Here is a 6,405-nt window from a genome sequence, read left to right on the forward strand (position 1 = left end):
TCTTCAACTAAAAGCTACTTGTCTAGATAACCATCAGCAGCTTTGGCAGTCTAAATCTTTTAGGGGAATATTTTTTATTCTCTCTGAACCAAAGACTGCTATTAATAGCTATAATAACCATGGACTCATTTATTTACTGTACTTTAATTCAGTTTAAAGATTTATTACCAACTCACATATTCACCAACCATGGGCAACTTATCCCTTTTGTTAAAAATTGATTCTTTTCTTAAACAAAATATCCTGATTACCGTTTTATCTCACTTTAATCTTCCCAGTTTCTCTCTACTCTCATCCCTTCTGGATCTAGTCCATTTCTGTTTCTCATTAGAAAAGAATAGGATTCCGTAAGATAAAAACAAAACATACTAGCAAATCCTATAAGAAAAAAAGCCCATCTCACTGAACTAGGACAAGGCAAATCAACCTAAGGAACGGAGACTAAAAGAATTCTTTTATATTAATTATTTTAATTGTAAACACAGATATTTACAGTTAAGGGTCTTTATGGACTGTAGAGTTTCATGATATTTAACAGATTTCCTAGAAAGGTTGAGACTCAGTCTCATATCTGTTTTATGATATAATTAGAAATTGTACTTAGCAAGTCTCTTTGTGATTATTTGTTCTAGTGGTAAAGCTACCAATGGTACTTCATATTTTTTATGTATTATTATCAGTATTATTACTAATCCCCAATTTATTTTTACAGTTCTGTCTCTATCCCTTTCCCTCTTTGCCCTCTGACCTTTCCTCACCCCATTCCTCCACCACATTCTCCAAGGGAATGGCCCAAACTCCAACAAACCCACACCCCACCACACACCACCAGGCCTACACATGTCCTGGGACCTCAAGTCTCTCAAGTGATAGGTGCGTCTACTCTCAGTGAGGCCATTTCAGTGAGTCCTAGTGTGTGTGTGTGTGGGTGGGTGTGTGTGTGTGTGTGAGGAGCCTTGGGCTACCTAGTGTATGATGCCTGCTTGGCAGTTCATTGTCTGAGAGATCTGGAGGATCCGGGTTTATTGAGACAACTGGTCTTCCTATGGGTCGCACTCCTCTTCAATTATTCCAGACTTTCCCTCATTCAGCTGTATCTTAGGATCAATAATAGTGTCAGCCTTGGAGCCTCCCCTTCAGATGGGGTCCAATTTGGACTTGTCCCGGGACCTTCTTTCTCTCAATCTCTTCTCCATTCTTGTGCCTGCAGTTCTTTCAGACAGGAACAATCCTGGGTCAGCATTTTTCACTGTGGGACAGCAACCCTATGCCTCCACTTGATCCCTGTATTTCTACCAGAGGTAGAGTCTTTTTTTTTTTTTTTTTTTTTTTTTTTTTTTTTTTTTTTTTTTGCTTAAATCAATCAAGTGGAAACAAAGAGAACCATACAAAGAATCAACGAGTCCAGGAGCTTGTTCTTTGAGAAAATCAACAAGATAGATAAACCCTTAGCCAGACTGACCAAAGAGCACAGAGAAAGTATCCAAATTAACAAAATTAGAAATGAAAAGAGAGATATTACAACAGAAACTGAGGAAATCCAAAAAATCATCAGATCCTACTACAAAAGCCTATACTCAACACAACTGGATAATTTGGAGGAAATAGACAATTTCCTAGACAGATACCAAAGACCAAAAGTAAATCAGGACCAAATATATCATCTAAACAGTCCCATAACCCCTAAAATAGAAGGGCTCATAGAAAGTCTTCCAACTACAAAAAGCACAGGACCAGATGGTTTAAGTGCAAAATTCTATCAGACCTTCAAAGAAGTCCTAACACCAATACTCTTCAAACTATTCCACAAAATAGAAACAGAAGGAACCCTACCCAATTCCTTCTACGAAGCCACAATTACGCTGATACCAAAACCACACAAAGATCCAACAAAGAAAGAAAACTTCAGACCAATCTCCCTTATGAACATCGATGCAAAAATACTCAATAAAATTCTTGCCAACCAAATCCAAGAACACATCAAAACGATCATCCACCATGATCAAATAGGCTTTATCCCAGGGATGCAGGGTTGGTTCAATATACGGAAATCCATCAATGCAATCCACTACATAAACAAACTCAAAGAAAAAAACCACATGGTCATTTCATTGGATGCTGAAAAAGCATTTGACAAAATTCAGCATCCTTTCATGCTTAAAGTCTTGGAAAGAACGTGAATTCAAGGCCCATACCTAAACATCGTTAAAGCAATATACAGCAAACTGGTAGCCAGCATCAAACTAAATGTAGAGAAACTTGAAGCAATCCCACTAAAATCAGGGACTAGACAGGGCTTCCCCCTTTCTCCTTATCTTTTGAATATTGTACTTTAGGTAGTAGCTCGGGCAATTAGACAACATAAGGGGGTCAAAGGGATACAAATTGGAAAGGAAGAAGTCAAACTATCATTATTTGCAGATGACATGATAGTCTACCTAAGTGACCAAAAAAACACCACTAGAGAACTCCTACAGCTGATAAACAACTTCAGCAAAGTAGGAGGTTATAAAGTCAACTCCAGCAAATCAGTGGCCTTCCTATACTCAAAGGATAAGCAGGCTGAGAAAGAAATTTGGAAAATGAGCCCCTTCACAATAGCCACAAACAGTATAAAGTATCTTGGGGTGACTCTTACCAAACATGTGAAAGATCTGTATGACAAGAACTTCAAGACTCTGAAGAAGGAAATGGAAGAAGGCCTCAAAAAATGGGAAAACCTCCCATGCTCATGGATCGGCAGGATCAATATAGTTAAAATGGCCATTCTGCCAAAAGCAGTCTACAGATTCAATGCAATACCCATCAAAATCCCAACTCAATTCTTCACAGAGTTAGAAAGAGCAATTCTCAAATTATCTGGAATAACAAAAAACACAGGATAGCTAAAACTATTCTCAGCAAGAAAAGAAATTCTGGAGTCTTTTTTTTAAAAGATTTATTTATTTATTATATGTAAGTTCACTATAGCTGTCTTCAGACACACCAGAAGAGGACGTTGGTTCTCATTATGGATGGTTGTGAGCCACCATGTGGTTACTGGGATTTGAACTCAGGACTGTCAGAGGAACAGTCAGTGCTCTTAACCACTGAGCCATCTCTCCAGCCCCCCAAGAGGTAGATTCTAAAACTTCCCTCTTCCCGCATTTTGGCATATCATCTAAGGTCCTTTCCTTTGTGTCTTGAGACTCGCTCAAGGCTCAGGTCTCTGGTATGTTCTAGAGATTCTCCTAACCTCCTAGCTCCTGAGATTGCATATTTCCATTCATTATGCTGGCCTTCTGGCTTCACTCCCGATCCTCCCACCCCACAATATCTGATGATGTTTCCCTTTTCCCTGACCCCCCCATCTCTTCCACCCAGTTCACTTTGTCCCTCTGTCCTCTGCTTTCTTCTCCCTCCTGAGTGAAAATGAAGCATCTTAAGTCAGGTGGTGGTGGTGCACGCCTGTAATCCCAGCACTTCGAAGGCAAAGGAAGGCAGAGTTTTTAGTTCGAGGCCAGCCTGGTCTACAGAGTGAGTTCCAGGACAGCCATGGCTACACAGAGACACCCTGTCTCAAAAAACCAAAAAATAAATAAATAAATAAATAAATAATAAAATAAAATTAAAAAAAGAAAAAAAGAAAGAAAAAAATAAAAATGAAAATGAAGCATCTTCACTTGGGCCCTTTAGCTTCTTAAACTTGAGTTCTCTGGATTGTATCCTGGGAATTCTGTATATTTTTGGCTAATATCTGCTTATTAGTGAGTACATGCCATTCATGTCTTTTTGGGTATGAGATACCTCACTCAATGTGATATTTCCCTGTTCCATTCATTTGCTTGCAAAACTCATGATGCCCTCATTCTTTTTTTTTTCTTTCTTTTTTTTTAAATTTTTTTTATTCGATATAATTTATTTACATTTCAAATGATTTCCCCTTTTCTAGCCCCCCCACTCCCTGAAAGTCCCGTAAGCCCCCTTCTCTTCCCCTGTCCTCCCACCCACCCCTTCCCACTTCCCCGTTCTGGTTTTGCTGAATACTGTTTCACTGAGTCTTTCCAGAACCAAGGGCCACTCCTCCTTTCTTCTTGTACCTCATTTGATGTGTGGATTATGTTTTGGGTATTCCAGTTTTCTAGGTTAATATCCACTTATTAGTGAGTGCATACCATGATTCACCTTTTGAGTCTGGGTTACCTCACTGAGTGTGATATTCTCTAGCTCCATCCATTTGCCTAAGAATTTCATGAATTCGTTGTTTCTAATGGCTGAATAGTACTCCATTGTGTAGATATACCACATTTTTTGCATCCACTCTTCTGTTGAGGGATACCTGGGTTCTTTCCAACATCTGGCAATTATAAATAGGGCTGCTATGAACATAGTAGAACATGTATCCTTATTACATGGTGGGGAGTCTTCTGGGTATATGCCCAGGAGTGATGCCCTCATTCTTAATAGCTGAAGAGTATTCCATTGTGTAAATGAACCGTATTTTCTGTTTCTATTCTGTTGGTGTAGGACATCTGTGTTGGTTCCAGCTTCTGGCTATCAGAAATAAGGGCACTATGAACACAGTGATGCCCGTGCCCTGTGGCATAGTCAGGTACCTTTAGGGTGTATGCCCAGGAGTAGGATAGCTGTGTCTTCAGGTACATCTATTTCCAAGTTTCTGAGGAACCTCCAGATTGATTTCCAGAGTAGTTCTTTCAGTTTGCAAGCCCACCAGCAACCAGGAGTGTTCCTCTCTCTCCAAGTCCTCACCAACAGGTACTGTCCACTGAGTTTTTTCCTAGCCTTTGTGAATGGTGTAAGGAAGAATTGCAAGGCCATTAAGAATTGCATTTCCCTGATCACTAAGGAATTTGAACTTTTGTTTAAGTGCTTATCTGTCATTCAAAATTCCTCTGTTGTAAATTCTCTTTAGTTCTATACCCGAATTTTTTTTTATTGTGTTGTTTGTTTTTGTTGGAAGTTAGCTTCTTGAGTTCTTTTTTTTTAATTCGATATAATTTATTTACATTTCAAATGATTTCCCCTTTTCTAGCCCCCCCACTCCCCGAAAGTCCCGTAAGCCCCCTTCTCTTCCCCTATCTTCCCTCCCACCCCTTCCCACTTCCCCGTTCTGGTTTTGCCGAATACTGTTTCACTGAGTCTTTCCAGAACCAGGGGCCACTCCTCCTTTCTTCTTGTATCTCATTTGATGTGTGGATTATGTTTTGTGTATTCCAGTTTTCTAGGTTAATAACCACTTATTAGTGAGTGCATACCATGATTCACCTTTTGAGCCTGGGTTACCTCACTTAGTATGATATTCTCTAGGTCAATCCATTTGCCTAAGAATTTCATGAATTCATTGTTTCTAATGGCTGAATAGTACTCCATTGTGTAGATATACCACATTTTTTGCATCCACTCTTCTGTTGAGGGATACCTGGGTTCTTTCCAGCATCTGGCAATTATAAATAGGGCTGCTATGAACATAGTAGAACATGTATCCTTATTACATGGTGGGGAGTCTTCTGGGTATATGCCCAGGAGTGGTATAGCAGGATCTTCTGGAAGTGAGGTGCCCAGTTTTCGGAGGAACCGCCAGACTGATTTCCAGAGTGGTTGTTCATTAGGGAAATTCAAATCAAAACAACCCTAAGATTTCATCTTACACCAGTCAGAATGGCTAAGATTAAAAATTCAGGAAACAGCAGGTGCTGGAGAGGGTGTGGAGAAAGAGGAACACTCCTCCACTGCTGGTGGGGTTGCAAATTGGTACAACCACTCTGGAAATCAGATTTGGAGTTAGTGAAGATTGTTTTTCCCAATTTGTAGGTTTCTGATTTTTCCTATTGACTATGTACCTTGACTTGCAGAGGTTTTTCAGTTTCGTTAGGTCCCATTTATCAATTCTTGATATTAGAATCTGAACCATTGGAGTTCTGTTTAGGAAATTTTGTTCTGTGCCAATGTGTTTGAGGATCTTTTCCACTTTCTCTTATATTAGATTCTGTGTACCTAGTTTTATTTTGAGGTCCTTGATCCACTTGTAGTTGAGCTTTGTGCAATGTGAGAAATATGTATGTACATTCATCTTTCTACATACCAACTGCCAGTTAGACCAGCACAATTTATTGAAGATGCTTTCCTTTATCCATTGTATATTTTTTACTTCTTTGTCAAAGATGAAGTGTGCATAAGTGTGTAGTTATATTTCTTAGTTTTCCATTCTGTTTCATTGATCAACCTGTCTGTGATGTACCAATACCATGCAGTTTTTATCACTATTGATCTGTAGTATAGTTTTAGATCATGGGTAGTGATTGCCCCACACATTCTTTTATTGTTAAGAATTGTTTTTGCTATCCTGGCAGGTTTGTTTTTCCATATGAAATTTAGAATTGCTATTTCCATATCTTTGATGAATTT

The sequence above is a fragment of the Apodemus sylvaticus genome, chromosome 20 (assembly GCF_947179515.1).
Source record: "Apodemus sylvaticus chromosome 20, mApoSyl1.1, whole genome shotgun sequence".
NCBI classification, from domain to species: domain Eukaryota; kingdom Metazoa; phylum Chordata; class Mammalia; order Rodentia; family Muridae; genus Apodemus; species Apodemus sylvaticus.